This window comes from Panthera onca, chromosome F1, assembly GCF_046562875.1.
Source record: "Panthera onca isolate mPanOnc1 chromosome F1, mPanOnc1 haplotype 2, whole genome shotgun sequence".
Classification (NCBI taxonomy): domain Eukaryota; kingdom Metazoa; phylum Chordata; class Mammalia; order Carnivora; family Felidae; genus Panthera; species Panthera onca.
This window is the reverse complement of record NC_138355.1, coordinates 23,183,390-23,204,414: the sequence shown is the minus strand read 5'-3', so window position 1 is coordinate 23,204,414 and position 21,025 is coordinate 23,183,390. Positions and strand designations below refer to the sequence as shown.

Genomic DNA, 21,025 nt, shown 5'->3' with positions numbered 1-21,025 from the left:
GATCTATTTCTCTGTATATACACCAATACCATACTGTTTTGATTGCTTTAATTGTATAGTGATTGTGATATCAGGTAGTACTGACTCTCTAACTTTGTTCTTTTTAAAAAATTTTTTCTGCTATTTTAGATTGTTTTCAGTTTTACATGAAGTTTAGAATCAATGTGTTGATTTCTATAAATGTGTGTGTGTGTGTGTGTGTGTGTGTGTGTGTGTGTGTGTGTGTGTGTATAAAAGCCTGCTAAAATTTGGGAATGGGATTGCACTAAATCAACAGATCTATTTGGTGAGAGTTGTCATCTTAGTAACAATCAGTCTTCCAAACCCATGAACAAGGAACACCACCCCAGTTATCTAAGTATTCTTTAATTCTGTTCAGCAATACTGTGTAGTTTTCAGTATTTCATACATGTTGCTATGGCCAATGGTATTGATTTTATTAAATTTCAATTTCTGTTTGTTGCTAGTTTATGAAGTGTAACTGATATTCATATATCGATCCTTTATCCTGCAACTTCATTAAACTCACTGATTAGTTTTAGTAGTTTTATAGGTTCCAACAGATTTTCTACAGTTCTGCCATCAGCAAAAAAAAAAAAAAAAAAAAAGATACTTTTACTTCCTCCCTTCCATTCTAGATGCCTTTTGTTTTTTGCTTGACTACACTGCCTAGAACCTCCAGTATACTATGGAACAGAAGTAGTCAGAGTAGACAATCTTGACTTGTTCTAGGTCTCAAGGAGAAAGCATTTGATCTTCCACCATTAAAATTACATTATCTGTAGTTTTTTCAGAGAGTTTGCTCAGAGTTACTATCTGGAATGGAAGATTTAATAAGATTATCAAATGCTTTTTTCTTTCTGCATTTACTGAGATAATCCTATGGCTTTTCTTTTTCAGTTGGTTAACAGGGACTTATCCTGATTGCTTTTTAAATGCTAAAGCTACCCTGAATTCCTGGAATAAACCCCCACTTGGTCATGATGTTTTGTTTTGTTTTATAAATGGTTACATTTAATTTGCTCTAATTAGTTTAGAATTTTTGCATGTATGCTCATGTGGGATATTTCTGTATAGTCTTCTTTTCTCCTAATGTCTTTGTCTAGTTTGAAATATAAGGGTAATACTAGCCTCACAAAGTAAGTTAGGAAGTATTCCTTTCTCTGCAACTTTCTGAAAGTCTTTGTTTAGAACTGGTATAATCTATTCCTTAAATATTTAGAATTCATTAAATTCTAAATTTAGAATTTAGAAGCCATCTGGGCCTAGAGGTTTTTTGGTGGGAGTATTTTAATAGTATCCATGTCTTTAATAGACACAAGTCTATTATTCAAGTTGTCTATTCCTTCTTGAGTGTAGTAGTGTGTATCTTTTGGAGAATTTGTCCATTTCATTTGTGGTGTAAAATTTATAAGCATAATGCTGCTTATAATACTCCGTTATTATCCTTTGATTGTGTGTAGAATCTGTAGTGATGTCACCTCTGTCATTCCTGATACCAACCAGTCCGGTTAGAGCTTTATTTACTGTACAGAACTTCCCAAAGAAACAGTTTGTGGTTATCACTGATTTTGTCTTTGTTTTCCTGTTTTTTATACATTCTCCCATATTGACCTTTACCATTTTCTTTCAATTATTCTGGTTTAATTTACTTTTTTCCTAATTTCTTAATGTGGAAGTGAGAACCATTAATTTGAGATATTTTTCCTTTTCTAATATAGGCATTCAGCGCTATAAATTCCCTCCTCGGTACTGCTTTACTGGTAGCTCACAAATTCTGGTATGTTTTATTTTCATTTAGTACAAAATACTTTATAATTTCCTTTTGATCTATTCTTTAAGCCATAGGTTATTCAGCATTGTATTATTTAGTTTCCAAGTATTAGTAAATTTTGCAGTTTTCTGCTAACAATTTCTAATTTAATTCCACTGTGATCATAGAACACAGGTTCTCAATCCTTTTAAATTATTGAGACTTGTTTTATGGCTCAAAATATGGTCCATCATGGAAAATGTACTTAAGAAGAATTGAGAATACTCTGCTGTTGTTAGGTAAAATATTCTATAAGTGTTAATTAGGTCAAATTGGTTGACACTATTATTCAAGCCTTCTATATCTTTGTGATTTTCAATACTCAGAGAAGGGTACTGAACTCTCCAACTAAAACAGACAATTTGACTATTCCTCTTTAGAGTTCCATCAAGAGAAATTTTGTAATTCTATTAGAGGCAAAAAAAATGTTTAGAAGTGTTATGTCCCCTTAATTAACCAATTTCTTTATCATTATGTAATGATATCTTTTATCCTTGGAAATATTCTTTGCTTTAAATGAAGTCTACTTTGTCTAGTATTAATATAGCCATTCTATCTTTCGACTGTTATAAGTATGGTATTATGTTTTTCCATTCTTTTAATCTATTTGTACCTTTATATTTAAAGTATGCTTCTTATAGACAAGAATATATAGTTAAGTCTTGCTTTTTTATCTGCCTATCTCTGCCTTTTATTTTTTTTTTTTTTTTTTTTTTTTTTTTTAAATTTTTTTTTTCAACGTTTTTTATTTTTGAGACAGAGAGAGACAGAGCATGAACGGGGGAGGGGCAGAGAGAGAGGGAGACACAGAATCGGAAACAGGCTCCAGGCTCCGAGCCATCAGCCCAGAGCCTGACGCGGGGCTCGAACTCACGGACCGCGAGATCGTGACCTGGCTGAAGTCGGACGCTTAACCGACTGCGCCACCCAGGCGCCCCTATCTCTGCCTTTTAACTGGTGTTTTTAGACCACTTACATTTGATGTGATTACTGACATAGTTAGGTGTAAGTCTATTATCTTGCTATTTGTTTCTATGTGTTCCATGGACCTTTTTGCTCTTTTTATTACTTTTTTAAAAATTAAATAACTGTATTTTCTGATACCATTTTATCTCCTTTGTTAGATTACCTGTAACTTTTTTGAAAACAGGATTGCTTTAGGATTTATAGTGTACATCCTTTAATTTACCATAATCTACCTTCAAGTGCAGTACAAAAATCTTACAACAGTCTACTACCTAATACCATATCTTGCTTACCTAAGTCTCTGTACCTGAAAAAATGGGAAAGAAGCAAGCATTAGAAATAAAAGAAATAGTGGCAAGGAATTGAGACCTCCTTGATTTCATTTGAAAGGGTAAATAAAAGGGCGCCTGGGTGGCTCAGTCAGTTAAGCATCTGACGTCAGCTCAGGTCATGATCTCGTGGTCTGCGGGTTTGAGCCCCGTGTTGGACTCCGTGCTGACAGCTTGGAGCCTGGAGCCTGCTTCGGATTCTGTGTCTCCCTCTCTCTCTGCCCCTCCCCACTCATGCTCTGTCTTTGTCTCTCAAAAATAAGTAAGTGTTAAAAAAAAAAAAAATTAAAAAGGTAAGTAAGAAACAAGAAGGAAAGAGAGGTTTAAAAATTAAAACTCTACATACATCTCTGATGGTTACTAAAACTGTTAAAGGATTTTTAAAAATAAATAATCTTTAAATTTGTGTGTTTCTTTCCCAATGTAAATTTTTTTATGTTAAGTAGGCTTTAAAACTTAAATGCTCATCTGCTTTGTGGCCTTCATAGGGTTTCTGGCTACTATGAATCGTTTGAATGCTGATTAGGTTTCATATCATGACATGACTTTCCCCTCATGTCTTTGCATACAGACTGAGGGGAAAGTTATGGCTCAAACTGCACAATAAAATTACAACCCTACCTTTACCCTCCCACTGTGCATTCTGGATGTTCACTGAAGTGGGAACTGTGTCTAAACGTATTCTCAGCTTCATTTTAATGGCATTTTTAAATACACACAACTGAAAACAACAACAACAACACACAACTGGATGACTTGTTAGTTTTGCACTGCTTGTCACTTTTCTCTTGCCACCTTCCAGGACTCCTTTTTTGGCTCTAATAAGGATACCTATCTGCAACAGAATCCAGGATTCTGTAGTTCTCTAGTGTCACCTCCTTGTATTATTTTTAACACAATATGAGATAACATGTTAGGAAGTATTACATTAAAATACATTTAATGTGTCCATAATTAAAGTATGTATTATGTATTCATGCTGGTGTTCTTTATTGTTTTGTGTTTTCTTACTTCTAGTGAAGATTTCCAAGTAAAATGTTTTGGAGCATACAATTTTTTTTTTTTTAATAAAACCATATTCCCATAAAAAAAATTAAAACTCTACAACTTTACTATCTGTGTTCCAATCCTAGCTCTGCCACTTATACATAACCTTAGGCAAGATGGTTAGCCTTTGTTTCTACCTCTTTAAAATGGAGGAAAATAACAGTACCTACACTTCACCACGTTATCACAATGATCCAGTGAGTTAATACAGGTAAAATGTTTAGAACAGCACCAAGCCTCTTTTAAATCCTTGATAAACAAATACCAGGTCCTATTATTCAAACTACGTAAGACAGTATTTTTTTTTATGCTCTATACACTACCCAAAATAACATTTCATACCCAGCTCACACACTAGGTTGCCCTACTCTAAGTGAAGGTGCAAGCAAATTAACTCCTTAGGCTCTTTTAACTATAAGAAATTAATTCATGTTATCTCAATTAGCATTATATATATGTCACATATCATATATATATGTGTATGTATATATGATGTCATACATATATGATGCTATTTACTAAACATTTGTTACATGCTTAGCATTGTTCTAAAAGCTTTGTGTCACCTCAGTTAATCTTCATATCAGCCCTACAAAGACAGATACTATTTATGATGCTCATTTTACGGATGAGGACTGAGACAGAGAAGATGAACAATTTGCCCAAGGTCACAAATCAGTAAAGGAGAGAGCCAAAAATCTACCACCAAAAGTCTGACACCAAAACCTGTACTCTTTTTCCTGGGGAAAAAAAAAAAACAAAAAACAAAACTGGATGTAGTCTCAAGAAAGGCAGGAACCACAGAAATACTAGAATAATCGAAGAAGAATATCCACAGAGCCAGAAATCAGAATCTTCAATCTCTTGCTCTATGCCTGTCTCTCTCTCAGATCTCATGGTTTCTCGCTTGGAATTCTGTGTTTCTCCCAACATAGATGACCTATTCTTTTCTCATCCCTCCTTATGCTAATCTTGTCCCACATTATCAAATGTAACTATCCCCCTACCCCAATGCAAATAAACCCTTCAATCCAAAGCATGCCCAAAAGACTAATTCTTGTTGTTATATCTTCAGTCGTGCTGGTTGGTTCCTAATATATTCTTTACACCTTAACAAAACACATTCCTTAAGGAACACTCTGGCCTTCCCTTCACTAAGCCTCCTCTCCTGTCAACAGCTCTTCAATCTGACACATAAGTACATATGGTCTTATGCTATTTTTTTTATCTTATGCTATTTACTGTGATTTCACATATAAGATTTCATCTTTCACCAAGAAGATGTAAATGAGTACAAGGCCTAAGATTTAAACTTCTATGATAACATTCACAGTACTGTGCTTACATAAAACATTCAAAAGTACTGTTCATAAAGAGAAAAAAAAAGAAGCAAAAAGTGGAATTTCTTATCTGTAAGATATCATCAAAACATTTGTTTTAGTAGACTTACCCTTGTCCCTCCAGCTTTAAGAGATAGGATCTAAAACCCATAAACCTACAAAAACTACATCCACAAATCAAAACTGAAAAGTAGCAGAGGTTATCCTAGCAACAACTTTACAGGATAAAAGCTAAGTCAATCAAACTTCTCCACCTACAAAATCCTAAAATCTATGAAACTCTATAAAGATTTCAGTGCATTTACAGAAGAGCACCTTTAAGAGCAGCAACAGAAAACATACAGATTTGTCACATAATTCTAGAAGGCCAGAAAAGTTCTAGTCAAATCCTGGGAATCTAAATCAGGGTTGGAAGTCTAACAAAAATAATTTACTTCAGTAACCCTGAAGATCTAGAGTAACCCTCTGTAGGAGAGAATCTCAGCTATGATTATACTTGATCTTCGAGGTCCTGAAAGTGGAAGCGTGAAGAGCTAATTCAGCTAAGTCCTTGATTTATGCTTTCTCATTTGATCCTTACAATGATCCTATGAGAAGGTGCTCTTATGCCATTTGTAAATAGAGAAGCTGAATGCTAAAGAAATTAAGTAACTTGCCCACATTCACACAAACTTTAAGCACAGAATTAATGCCACTGTTTATGTTGCAAAACAGTTATTTTAAATCTAACTTAGTAAATTACTTGACGGATTCCTAGAGCACTCAGATGCATTATGAGAATTTTAAGGCAACATGAAATCATAGTTTTAACACTGAATTAAACTATAGGTTAAGATACACATTTCATAGAAAGGCAAATGATCATTTTTAGACTAGACCCAACCAAAATCCACCGCCATATCCTGTTTCTCAAGCAAGCACACTGAAGTCTATCATTCCTTGTTCAAAAAATCACTAGTGGCATCAACTTTATGACAGTTGGCTAACATATTGGATAAAAAGACAAAAACTAGAGGGACACCTTGGTGGCTCAGTTAGTTAAGCATCTGACTCTAGGTTTTGGCTCTGATCATGATCTCAGTTTCGTGGTTGCAAGCCCCACATTGGGCTCTGTGCTGACAGTGCAGAGCCTGCTTGGGATTCGCTCTCTCCCTTTATCTCTGCCCCTCCCCTGCTCACACTCTCTCTGTTTCAAAATAAATAAAATAAAAAAAAATTAAAGACAAAAGGACAAAAACTAGATCTTACATTAAAATAAAATGGATGAATTAAAGATAAAAAAAATTTAAGTGATAAAAATACTAGAAGTAGGGGTGCCTGGGTGGCTCAGTCTGTTAAGCAGCTGACTCTTGATTTTGGCTCAGGTCATGATCTCACAGTTCATGGGTTTGAGCTCCACAACAGGCTCTGTGCTGACAGCGGGGAGCCTGCTTGGGATTCTCTCTCCCCTCTCTCTCTGTCCCTCCCTTGCTTGTGCACACGTGCTCACACTTGCTCTCTCTCTCTAAAAAAAATAAATAATCATTAAAAAAATACCAGAAGTAAACACATGATTTTTTTTTTTTTTTTAATTGTGGCATAGGAAAGTCTTACTAGGACTAACAATAGAAACAACACAAGAGACTGGTATATCTGACTAGAGAAAATATAAGACACACACAGTAAAATATATTATTTCATTAATCTAAGGTGAGTATATTCTCACCTTTTAACATCTCTACAAGCAGGATGTCTCTTAAAATCAAGAATATCATGGTTTAACTGACAGCATATTATTTAGTCTTAGTTGTAGATAAAATAATGCATCTTACAGTTGAAGCCATCTTGGATTCAGTAAGATTCTCTTAAGAGACAAAAGATAAAATGAAAAAGATCTAAAGCAAATGATTTAATATTCTTAATACACAAAAAGCTCTTACATGTTATTAATGTTAACACGGTGTTTCAACTGCACTGATTATGTATCATTTCTTAAGTTAGGAGTTAACTGTACCAGTTTTTTATGTACTTTTTGTGTATCTGATTTATTTCCTTAAAAGGCTTTAAATCAAAAGACTTATGCCTTTAAAAGAATTAAGAAAATAGGTAAAAGGTATGTATGAAAAGGAAACTGGAGAAAGTAGCACGAATATACAAAAACGTGAAAATATAAGTTCCACTGAAAATGTTTACAAATGCCAATTAAAACTGAAAGCATTTATTACACAACAGATCAATGTATATGCTTTTAAAGCTGATCACCAAATCTGTGTTAACATACAGAAACACTTACACACCATGGGCAAGAATGAAAATGTACTTAACCACCAAACAAGAAACCCTTCTTTTAAGAATTCACCAAAAGGAAATAATCAGAAAAGAATAGGAAGACCTATTTAAAAAGGATGTTAACTTTGTCACTGTTTAATATAAAAGTTAGAAACAACCTAAATGTCCATCAAGATTCCTTAGGTAAATTATGATTCATCCATACAACACGACACCATGCAACCATTAGAAATAATGGCATAGAAAAACTGTCTTTGAAAGGCATATAAATATTCCTGAAGTATACAAAGACTATTTTTCCCCTTGTTTTAATTTTTAAACTTTTCCTATTTTTTTAAATTATTTATTTTGAGAGAGAAAGAAAAAGCGTGTGCATGGGAGGGGAAGTGGGGGGGGGGAGGGCGGAGGGAGGGAGACAGAGAATCTCAAGCAGGCTCTACACTGTCAGTGCAGAGCCTGACGTGGGGCTTGAACTCACAAGCCATGAGATCATGACTTGAGTCGAAATCCAGAGTCAGATGCTTAATCGGCTGAGCCACCCAGGTGCCACTCTATTCAGTTATTTTTAATTGAAGTGTAAGTGACAAACATACAAAAGCTTTTCATATGAGTATCAGATTTAAAAAATCTTTTCTGATTTGATTTTACCTCTTTATTGAGATATAAAAGACTCAAGTGTGCAGTATGTACAGTGTACTGGGCAACATGTTTTTCCTGTGTAGCCACCCATGTAACCACCAACCAAATGAGGATGCGGAACATTTCCGGCCCTCCCAGAGTCTTGCTCCTCTAGTCCCAACCCCTAAACTCTACTCTGACTTCTATCAACACAGCTGAGTTTGACCTTTTCCTGAAATTCAAAATAAAAGAATCATACAGCATATACACCGTGTCCACCTTCTTCTGCTCAACCTTCTGTTTGTGTGTTTGCCCATACTTCCTGGGAAGAGCGGTAGAGTTCCTTCCTTTCCACTGATGCGTAGCACTACTTTAGTGTAAAGCAGACTACACATTATTGATCCATTTTTTTCTGTTGATGGACATTTGGATCGTGTCCCATTGGGAGTTGTTATGAAAAAAAGCTGCTATGTTTCTTCAGGTTTTATAACTGATTTTATTTGCACTGCCTTTAATTTAGTTTTAGATACTTCTATTAATAAAATTAAAAGGATCACAACCCAGAAAAATATAACACACAAAAAAATACAACTACCATTTCATTTTAAGATTTATATTTTACATAGCTGAGATTATCTTACACGAGCTGTTTCTTCTGAATCAATCCCCTTTCCTTTCAGTTTTTTTCTCCCTTTTTCTCTTCCTCTCCTCCTTACCTTAGCCCAACTAGTAAGAAACGTTTGCATCTAGTGTGCAACGTTTTCCCACCCTTACAAGATCACTTAAACACATACACACACATAAGGTTTTTGTGGTTTTACAAAAAGGTGATACTTTATATACTCCTCTGCATCCTGCTTTTCTAAATTAAATATGGTAGCAGTGTCTTCATATCACTGATTATTTTTGCCATGTCTTATTTTTAATAGCTTTCTTGAGATATTAATTCACATACCATACAATTTGCCTATTTAAAGTATACAATTCAGGAGATTAAGAGTGTACTTATGATGAGCATTAAGTAATGTACAGAATTGCTAAGTCACTATAGTGTACACCTGAAATTAATATAACACTTGATGTTAATTATACTGGAATTAAAACTTTAAACAATAAAATAAAAATAAAGTTCACAATTCAATGGTATGTACAACTATCACCACAATTTGAGAACATTTTCATCATCTCAGAATGAGACTCCACGCCCTTTAGCTCCCACTGCCTCTCTCCTTTCCCCAAGCCCTAAGCAACCACTAATCTACTGTCTACAGATTTGCTCTGTTCTGGACATTTCATCTGAATGGAGTCATATAACATGTGGCATTTTCTGACTGCTTCTTTCACCTACTATCATATTTTCAAGGTTCTGCGATGTTGTAGCATGTAGCTACTCCTTTTACTGACTGAATACTAATTCATTGTATGGATATACCACATGCTATTTCTCCACTTGTTCATTTATAGACATCTGGGTTGTTTCTACTTTCTGTCTATAGTGAATGCTGCTGCCGTAAATACTCGTGTACAATTTTTTCAGGGACATGTTATCATTTCTCTTGGTAATTCTATGTTAAATAATCTGAAGAACTCCCATAATGTCATCCAAAGTAGCCATGTCAATTTACATTCCTATCAGTGTGTGAGGATTCCAATTTCTGTACAACTATGCCTACATTTGTTATAATCTAACTTTTTGATTCTAGTCATTCTAGTGGTGTGAAGGTGGATTTCATTATGGTTTCTGTTTCATTTCCCTGATACCTAATAATATTAAGCATCTTTTCATGTGCTTATGCATATCTTCTTTTAAAAAATGCCAATTCAGGGGCACCTGGATGGCTCAGTTAGTTAAGTGTCTGACTCTTGGTTTCGGCTCAGGTCATCATCTCACGGTTCATGAGTTCGGGCCCCACATCAGGCTCTGCGCTGACAGTGTGGAGACTGCTTAGGATTCTCTTTCTTTCTCGCTCTCTCTCTGCCCCTCCCCTACTCATGCTTACCCTCTCTCTCAACATAAATAAACTTAAAAACTTTTTTTAATAATAAAAAAATAAAAATGCCAATTCAGATCCTCTGTTTTCAAATTGGGTTACTTGTCTTTTTATTACTGAGTTGAGTTCTTTACATATTCTGAATACAAGTCTTTTAGCAGATATATGACTTGCAAATATCTTCTCCCATTCTGTGGGTTGTCTTTCTACTTTCCTGATGATGTCCTTTGAAGCTTAAGTTTAAAATTTTGATGAAACCCAATTTATCTCATCTTTGTTTTGTTGCTCCTGCTTTTGGTGTCATATATAACAATGCTTTGCCTATTTCAAGGTCATGAAAATTTACTCCTATGTTTTCTTCTACAATACATGTCTTCTGATGTCCATGTATACTGATTTCTATTGAGTCTAAAACAAGAAGCGAAACTGCTGGATCACAGGGCATATATGTGTCGAGCTTTAGCAGAGGATACCAAAGAATTTTCCAAAGTGGTTTTACCAATTTTCAAACCCATTTGAAATGTATGAGAGTCTAAGTGCTCTATATTCTTGTCAACACTTAGTAGCTTCAGATTTCTTCATTAACACCATTCTGGTGGGTATATCTTAGTATCACATGATAGTTTTAACCTGTAACTCTCTAAAAATCATGTGAGTACCTTTTCACCTTAGCCATCCAAACAACTCATTTTGTAAATGCCTGTTTCAGTCTTTTGCCCATTTGTTTCAAAATTGGGTTCCTAGTGTTTTTATTGTTTTGTTTTGACATCTTTTATATACTCTAGATACAAGTCCTCTGTCAGTTTTAAGTAATGCAGACACTCTTTCTAGTGTGTCATTTGCCTATTTACTCGAAGTATCTTTTGATGAACAGAGGTTCTCATTTAATGAAGAACAATTTATCAGTCTTATCTGGTTAGTACTTATTGTGTCCTGTTTAAAAAAAAAAAAATCTTTGCCTACCAAAGGATCACATAGATATTTTTCCAGGTTTTCTCTAGAAACTTTATTTTTGACCCTTCATCTTATATCTATAGCCCCTTCAAAACACACATACATAACCTCTGTTATAAAACTATTTCAGGAAACAGAAAAAGGAAAGCTCCACAACTCATTTTATGAGTTTCATAACTTTAAACACAAATGCACACATATAAATCTGTGATAAATCTATTGATAAATGTGGATTTTAAAAAACTCTAAGACAATGGCAAACCAAGTTCAACAGTATGTGTGAGGAGAGACAAATGCAACACAGCTAAGTGGGGTTAGATGTAATAATGCAAACAGGAGATACTCTATTAATGTGTGATACATTCTATTAGATTAACAAAGAAAATACACATGATCATCTCTCCCAACACAGAATAAGCACTTGATGAAATTTAATACTTATTTATGATAGTAAAAGATAAAAATTCTTGCCAAACAAAGCCTATAACATATTTCTTAATCTTTTACAGTTATCTATCAAAAACTTAAAGTAAGGTAGAGGAAATAGGGAGAGATTGGTAATAGGGTACAAACTTTCAATTATAAGATAAATAAGATCTGAGGATCTAATACGTAATATGGTAACTATAGTTGGTAACAGTATATTGTATAATTAAAATTTGCTAAGAAAGAAATGCTCTCACCATAAAAAAAAAGTAAATATGTGAGGTGATAGGTGTGTTAGTTAACTCAATGGGGAAATCTGTTCACAACACGTCACAACATTACAAATGTTCCTTACTTATTGTTTTATTGTGTGTATGATTTAGTCATATTATATATTAGCTAGTTAAAATACAGATTTATATAAAAGCAAACTTTTTATCTTGTTTATTGCTGTATCCCCAGCACCAAGAACTATTTCTGGTACAAAGAAAATGCTCCATGACTTTTTTAAATGAATAAATAAATGAATGATTTCTAAATCAAAATCTGTACTTGGGGAAAAAATTATAGTACTATAGGCTAAGTCTGTATGTATAAACAATATATATACATGTATGTACATATTACTTATGCATGCAATTATTTCTGATTAGATTAATAAAATAACTAATTTAAAAATACCTATATTAAGATATCATACTTAATTATGAGATTTTAGAGATATTCCTATTAAAGTCAGAAACATGACATTCAAGTGAGCCCTTAATGCTACTATCTGGAAAAACACTATATTTCCCTATTCTATTTTCTGTTCACTTTTCCACTTTTTGATAGATGACTGTATCATATATTTTTCCCTCTTCTCAAACCTCCAATACACACTCCTATTCTTCTTTACTTTAGCTAATTACCTCACTTTCCATAGACTAAGGTAAACACAAACCCTTAGGTGAAAACTCCAAGCCACCATCATTTTATGTCTCCAACCAAATACAGTTGGCGCCTGAACAACACAAGGTTAACTGCATGGATCCACTGACACATGGATTTTTTTCAATAAATATAGTACAGTACTGTCAATGTATTTTCTCTTCTTTATAATTTTCTTAGTAACATTTTCCTTTTTATAGCTTTCTTTATTGTAAGAATACAGCATATAATTCATATAATATACAAAATATGTGTTAATCAGCTGTTTATGTTATCAGTAAGGCTTCCTGTCAACGACAGGCTATTAGTGATTAAGTCTGGGGGAAGTCAAAAGTTCTATGTGGATTTTTGACTGCACGGAAGTCAGTGACCCTAACCCCTTGTTGTTTAAGGGTCAACTGTATTCCATCTTCTCTCCTGTTTCTATACATAAACTCCCCCTACTCCTAGTAAAGCAAAGGCTAATCCTTACACCTGTACATAGATCAGGAGTCATCAAACCAAAGCCCATACTATCCATGGCTGCTTTGACACTACAAAAGTAAAGCTAGGAGTAACAGAAACTGGCCCACAAAGCCTAAAATACTCACTATCTAGCTCTGTAAAGAAAAACTGTTGATTCATGCACTAGACCATCTCTCAACTAATATGGGCACTGCCGGTTGAAAGGGCCCACGAAGTTCCAAGCACATAAAGTAAGATGCAAACAAGACACAACATCAAGGACATGTCAGATATACTGATGACAAAAAAAAAAAAAAAAGAAAAAAAGATCTTAACAGGGAGAGGTCACATAAAAAGGATGAAGACTGAATGGCATGAGACTTTGGAATAACCACTTGAAGCTAGAAAATTATAGTGCACTCTCTTAAATCTTGAGGGGAAATTATTCTACCTTGGAATTCTACACTCAGACCAGCCAAATTATTAATCAGGTATCAGCGTGGAAGAAAGATATTTTCAGCAACACATACATTTCAAAAATGTCACCTCCTCATACACTTTCTTAAAAGTTACTGAGGGATGCATTTCACCAAAACATAGGTATAAATGGCAAAAGAGGAAGGCATGGATCCAGACACTACAGGCTCTGACACAGGGAAAAGGCAAAGAGAACTCTCAGATTCATGACGAGAGGTCGCAGGCTACACCTGTATGGCAGGAGTGGAAAGCCACAGTACAGATTTGAGCAAAAGCACAGAAAGACCTAGGGGGTTCCCAATTTTTAAAAAAAAACTGAACAATCTGATGTTGAACATACTGGGACAGCTTTAAAAGAAAAAAATTAGAGACAAATGGGAAATTAAGCAAAATTCAGAAAAGAAGAAAAATTTTTAACTCCAAGAAATATAATTTTAGTACACTGCAAAATTCAACAGTAAACATATTTACAAAGTCATAATAGTGTGAACAATGAACACTGATTTAACCAAAAGCATAATATACTGGGAGATCAAGGATTTTCAAGGTGGCCTAGGAATCTGAAAGCACAGACTCATCTTCCACAGTAGCAAGCCAGGAGAGATCTAAAATTGAAATAGTTTAAAATATGGGAGTAAATACCAGAAGAAACAGCTACAAGTATGGAAAATGGTTGCTTTAAGAGCAGAATATAGGAAGGAAAGTGATACCAAGATGAGGCAGGGGATGGTGTTTTTCGTTGTAAGTCCTACAGTACAATTTTCTTTTTAACTGCATAGTTGTATTATTGAAAGTCAACAACTGTTTTAAAACAAAACTAATGGTTTTTGTGTCCTTTAATGTCAGTTAATTCAGTCACCCCACAAATAATACCTAAGCATTGACTATGTGCCAGGTTCTTTTCTAGGTGCTACGAATACAACAGTGAAGAAAACTAAGTCCTTGCCCTCATGAAGCTTACATCCAGAAGGAAGAAAGCAATAAACAAATTAATGTATGCTTTAATGTCCGATAAATTAATGTTGTGAAGAAAAATAAAGGTAAGGGTAGAGTGTGATAAGGATCCTATTTAAGTAGGGTTTTCAGAAAATGGCTCCTTCCAAGAATCAGCAAAAAGGAAATCAACCTAAAAATGAAAATGTGTTTTGAGAAAATGTCATAAAAGTAAAATTACAGAAGGGTATCAATGAAGTCCAAAGTGAGAACTTCATTTTAAGCCTCTCATACTCCAAAGCTACGTATCATTCAAGAGCCTGTACCAAAAGTTCTCAGTAGTGAAACATAAATTGCTAGGGACCCTCAACCTAAGTCACAAACATGGCTATTTATACTCTTCCTATATCTATAACTAGCCATTACTTATTAAAGTTACCAGGTAGGGGCAGCTGGATGGCTCAGTTAGTTAAGCATCTAACTCTTGGTTTTGGTTCTGGTCACAACCTCCCGATTCCTGGGTTGGACCCCCAAGTCTGGGTCTTCGATGACAGCATGGAACCTGCTTGGGATTCTCTCTCTCCCCTTCTCTGCCCCTCCCCCAGTCCATTCTCGTTTTTTTCTAAACAAATAGACAAACATTTAAAAAATAAAGTTAATGGGGCGCCTGGGTGGCTTGGTCGGTTAAGCGTCCGACTTCGGCTCAGGTCACGATCTCAAGGTCCGTGACTTCGAGCCCCGCGTCGGGCTCTGTGTTGACTGCTCAGAGCCTGGAGCCTGTTTCAGATTCTGTGTCTCCCTCTCTCTGTGACCCTCCCCCGTTCATGCTCTGTCTCTCTCTGTCTCAAAAATAAATAAACATTAAAAAAAAATTTTTTTTAAATAAAAAATAAAGTTACTGTGTATATTTATACTCAGTTTTCTTTCCATAGAATACATGGATGTTTATATTTTAACTATGTAGTTAAACATTTTCCTAAATCAAAAGCTCCACACATTAATCAAGTAAGATTAAAAAAAAAAATTCCAGATTACTTCCAAGTTACCAAAATTTATCACGTCCAATCTTCATTCTCTCACTACAGAGGAGCCCTAAACCAATGGGAATAAGACACATTTAAAAAAACAATTTATAGGGTAATGCAATACATTAACTTTCCTTTCCAAGGAACCTCACTCAGGCTAAGTGAAGTAGAGTTTCAACTTTTTTGAATTATCTTCTCACTGAAAATTGAGTAACTGAAAAAATATAGTATTCAGATTAAAGGGATAATTTTATTCTACATTTAGTTGTTATAAGAACCTAATATTCAAAAAATAGGATTGATTTTAATACATCTTATTCTCAAGACACTTATACCATTAAAAGTCCATCAAAACTATCTGTGTCTTTTTTACATAGCAAAAAAAGTGATACTTTTAGATTTTAAATAGGTTTTAAAGTTTAACTCATGAAAAGAAAGCAAATTCAACTAATTACATCTCAATTAAGAGGAGGATTTAAAGTTTAAAAGTTATTTAGAAATTTCTGGAAAAGTAAACCAGTAACCATATTGTACACTGACCTGTAACACTAGACGTTGATGCTTTCCCCAAGCTTTGCACTTGGAGATGGAGCACTGGGCTATAGGAACGGCTACAACTTGGGATTGGGTTGACTGCTTGCTTACTATTGGTGTGCTTCCTCATCTAAAATGACATAGGGCCACCTCGGTGGCTCAGTCAGCCAGACTCTTGATTTTGGCTCAGGTCGTAATCGCACAGTCATGAGATCAAGCCCAGCTTCGGGAGTCGAGCCTGCTTAAATTCTCTCTCCCTCTCCCTCTGCCTGTCCCCAGCTCACACACTCTCTCTCTTTCTATAAATAAATAAATAAATAAATAAATAAATAAATGGGAGCTAATAATACCTACATAGGGTCAAAGTTAATTACTGGCGGTCCTGACAATGAGAAATACTCACATATTTAAGTATCAATAATATATATATAAATATATATAAGCTTTGTAATCTGCAAAGCACTATACCAATATTTGTCATATTTTAATCAAAAAGGAAAACTATCACTTTCAGTCAAGTTTTTCTGATTTTAGCAATAATGGTTATCAGATTCTATGGAAGAACAGTAGGACACCGGTCCCCCCCCCCCCCCCCCACACACACACACACACACACGTGCCAGAAAAAGAAGAGAGGATTTTTTTTTTAATTTAGACTTAAAAAAAATCTGACTCCCTTATAAACAAGTGCCAAGAGGGAATTATTTTTAGCAAATATTTAACTATACAAACCAAAAGACTAAAGCTGTTTAACCACATGTAAACTCCACATCATCTGACTTCAGGTAGAATGTTTATTTTTGGTTCCACTTGGGAACTAGACACCCAATGTATATAAACATAAATATATTTTTTAAACAACTGTCTTAATGCTTTTGTTCACTCAGTAATAATTCCCACTATTCTTAGAAGAAAAAACACAAACAATATCCTTAACTAAAGTTCACTGCAAGAGATTTTACTTCTTAAACTTTTAAGCTAACTTTAAACAAATAACATTATCTGACAGAGGAGCAGTGGACTATTTGCCCACTTACTCTTTAAACTCCATTAGAGCACAGACCTGTCTTTTTCTCTGCTGTATCCCCAACACTAAGGCACCTAACTGGCACCAACTAGGTACTCAACAAATATGTGTGGAACAAATGAGTAAGTGAGTGAGTGAACTGGGCCTCTAGCCTAAAGCGTAAGTGTTTTAAGTTGCAAAAGAACATTTTCACTTAAATATCCATCACTCATTACAAACAACTACACTCTCAACTATAACAACGTGATAAACTGAAAAAGACACATAGTAGGTACTTAAACATACACAAGTATATTACTTATGTGTGTAATAAAAGTACGCAAAGTAAAAGAGTTAAAAAAAATTTCTTTCAAGAAATTTTGGTGTGTTCTTTCTGATACACACACACACACACACACACACATCAGAAAAGCATGTTGCAATCTTGATAAAGCAAACATCATCTTTAAAGTTCTGTTGCAATGTGGAATAATTTAGGCAAAATGAACAGTATTTCCAGTGTCCCACCCAGAATATTTTCAAAAGTCAAATTCCTTAATTCAGTTAAAGGTGGACTAAACTGGAAAAATAGACCTTACCATTTCAAAATTATTATACTGAATTTTAAAGAGGGAAAATAAAATAGGTTTAAAATAAATTACAGTGAAATTAATGCAAAAAGGCATCTAATATCCTTATATTTGACCTTTAAGCAAATTAAACAAGTAATTTCCCAAAAATTTTTAAGCTAGATTATAAACTGTATGCCCACAAAGCTTGAGTTAGTAGTTGTTTTTATTAAAATAATACTGTTTGGATAAGTTCCTTCATAATTCTAAAGTTCATAGTAAGATATTCAGCAGTAACAGTACAGTAATACACATTATAGTCATGATTCTACACCACTTGCACAAGCATAATTATCTGGGTGGAACAGGCTTTATGGCTAGCATGCTATGGTCTGTGACTGCATGGGTCGAAGTTTCCCAAGATTCTGATGGTCATCTTCAAAGAGACTTAAGTGAGAGCCGACTTCACGGTGAATACAAAAATACACCAAAATCAATTCATAAACACCAGTACGAAAACAAGGCTCTCTATAACAACTACAGCGTTGGAAGAAAAAAAAAAAAAAATCCAGGGCACATAAAAGGTAAAACTCAATTGCTGCCCGTGTTTCCTGCTTTACGGTCTTAAACGCCAGGTATTAGATACTTTTTTTTTTTTTTTTTAGCGTTTTCTTAAACAGAAATTTAATGTTTTCAGTTACCCCTCCTCCACAGTTAACATCAATGCCCTTTCTTCCTCCTCCTTTACCCCTCCCAGTTCAAACAAATTAACATTTGTACGAAGGTACCTCCTATCAGCTCGCAGCTTCTTCCCAAACACGCCCACGTACATTGAAACTGGCCTGCGTCTACACAACACAGCTACAGGAAAAGAGCTCCAAGGGGGGCAGGTGGGAGGATAATTTAGCTCTGCACAGGTTTACGACTCTTTTCCAGATATTAGCTCCTCACTCTTGGCTCGGGTTTCTGCCAAATCACCTCCAAAGCATGGTGTTTATGAGCCTACCTAATCCGATACTGCAATGGAATTCCGGATATTTGCAGACAGATATCCCGGCTTTGCAAGTGTTTGATCAGATCGGTCCGGAATCTCTCCTTAGTACGCCCGCTCCTAGCTGTACAGCGACACGACCTCCGGCCGCGCCCCCGACTCCGGACCCTGCCGCACTCCCGGCCGGAGGCCAGCGCAGGACCAGCCCCTCCGCGTCCCGGGCTGGCGGGCGACCCGGGCTGCGGGCCGCTCCGCAACAGGTCACCGTGACCGCGGGCGCGGGTTCGCGGGCGGCTGGCTCGGCTGCCGGCTTCGGGGGCGCAGCGCCAGAGCCAGGGGAGGGGGTGTGGCCCGGCTCCGCGTTCCCGGCGCGGCGGTCCGGACTCCGGCTCACCTGAAGGGAGGCTGAGGCGCAGCCCGGCGCCAGGGCAGTGCGGGCCGCGGCCAGGGGGCTCCCGCCACCCAGGAGGGAGAGCCGAGGCGGCCTCAGGGGGCCGCCCCGCCCCCGGCCTCGGGACAGAGACCGGGAGCGGGGAGCCCACGGCCGCCTCCAGCCTCCGAGAGCGAGCCGCCGAGGGAGGCGCGGCCCCGGGCCCCCCAGCGCTCTCCTCCCTCAGCCCGAGCCCCGTCTCCGCGCCGAGGGCAAGCAGCCCCGGGGCCCGCGGCCAGGAGAGCCACACCGCAGCGCCCGAGCCGCCGCCATTCCCCGCGCCGCCGCTGCGGCTCCGCGCCTCCCGGGGGGCGCAGCGCACCCACCTTCCCTCCCCCGCACCGCCCGCCAAGGCTCCGCACCGGGCCCGCGGCCGGAGCACCGACCTGTGCAGCCGCGGCCGTCGCCTCGGAGGATGGGAACACGACGCCGGCCTCAGGGTCCGCCGCTGCCGCTGCCGCCGCCGCCGCCGCCTAAGCTAGCGCCTGGCGACCCGAGCAGTCGGCGTCTCTCATTCAGCGCCCGCCGCCGCCGCCGCCGCGGCCGCCGCTCGGGGGAGGGGAGTGAGCTGGATCCACCCCGTCCGCGCCGCGGGTGGGGGAGGAGAGCGGACCTGCCGGGCGCGCGCAGGGAGGGCGGGGCGGAGCCGCGCGCGCGCGCACCAACCGAATGCGCTCGCGCGTGCCTCCGGGGCCGCGACTGGCGGGGTCTTCGCCGCGCGCTCCGCGCCTGCTGCTCTGCTGCCCCACACGCCCAACTGCCGCCGGGGACCGATGTCCGCGGCGCGCGCCGCTAGCCGCAGCCCCCCGCCCAGCGCCCGCGGGAGGGAGGGGCCGCTACCCGCCCAAAGGAGGGGCGGGGAAGGGTTGGAGGGCTGACAGGTGGGGCGCCGGACACCTCCTTCCCGCACGGGGCCCACCACGGTGAAACCGACCCTGGTGTCTGTCGCTTTCAGCGCCGGCACCTCACCTTTAAGGCCGGAGAACAAAGTTTGGAAACACTTGGTCCCCAAATGAAATATTCTGCCCGCGCCAGCGGTGTTTTTAGAATTAGTCGCTGCAACTAATGTGGGGGTTCCAAATGTGAAGAGCCGCCCCACTGCCGTAGGACCATAAATTATGGTGATCAATACTCTCATATTAAGATTCGGGAAGTGTTAGAAGTAGGCCTTTGTAAGTGTTATGCTGGGGACTGCCCGTGGCTTAATAAGCAAATGGCAGAAATTTGGCATCCCCGGGGGTCTCGGATTGACGAGTTCCAGGTGAAAAGTATTTTCATGTCAATGCACGAAAAAGATTCAGAAATATCAAATATTTTCTGTGAATGAAAAAGGAACAGATTCGTTATAAACGGCGGAAGGGTGTTTCGGAGGGTGCTCTGTATGGGGTGGCCTACTTAAAATTAGCACCATTTGATGCAGTGTGACTATAAATGGAAGGTTTTAAGTGAGCCACCTTTATGCTGTCATTAGACCATTTGGAAATGATTATTTGATGATCTGCAGCTCTTCAGGCAATGTACAGTAGAATGTGGAAGGGATACTGTGTACTAACTAGCATTGGGTATAAAACATGAAAGGACCAAAATTGTTCCCATTTGGTTTCTTTCCTCCCTTTTATAACCACCAAGCAGAACTGATTAATCGTGCATATTGAAGAATGCTAATTATTTCCTCCTTTGACGGCCTGGTATCATAACCCTTTACTCTTAGGGAAGCTAGCATGCCCCTTCAAACCCCTTCCCTCAAATAGGGTCACTTCTTTAAAGCCTTCCCTCTCGCTCCCCAAACCCAAAGGTAAGTTTAAAAACAAAAACAAACAGGATAGACAAAGTTTATGGTTTTTCACTTTTATTGCATTTTACTTTCAGAGAAAGTCTTGAAGGAAATCATGATGAAATCACTGAGAGAAGTAGAGAAACCAAAAGTAAGGAAA

The 21,025-nt window shown here is 37.8% G+C and overlaps 1 protein-coding gene across 5 annotated transcripts in view; it reads right to left on the bottom strand.

Annotated features, from left to right (window-relative positions):
* The window catches only part of RALGPS2 (Ral GEF with PH domain and SH3 binding motif 2), a 169,679-nt gene extending 150,046 nt beyond the window's left edge, over nucleotides 1-19,633 (bottom strand). For 2 of the 5 annotated variants that reach the window (XM_078440636.2, XM_078440635.2), the window contains exon 1: nucleotides 19,478-19,622. The gene's annotated coding sequence lies outside the window, so the exon portion shown is untranslated. Of the gene's footprint in view, nucleotides 1-18,676; nucleotides 18,781-19,477 lie in introns of those variants that run through there. The other 3 variants (XM_078440639.2, XM_078440638.2, XM_078440637.2) reach the window with 3 other exon arrangements.
* Between the last annotated feature and the right edge of the window lie 1,392 nt (nucleotides 19,634-21,025).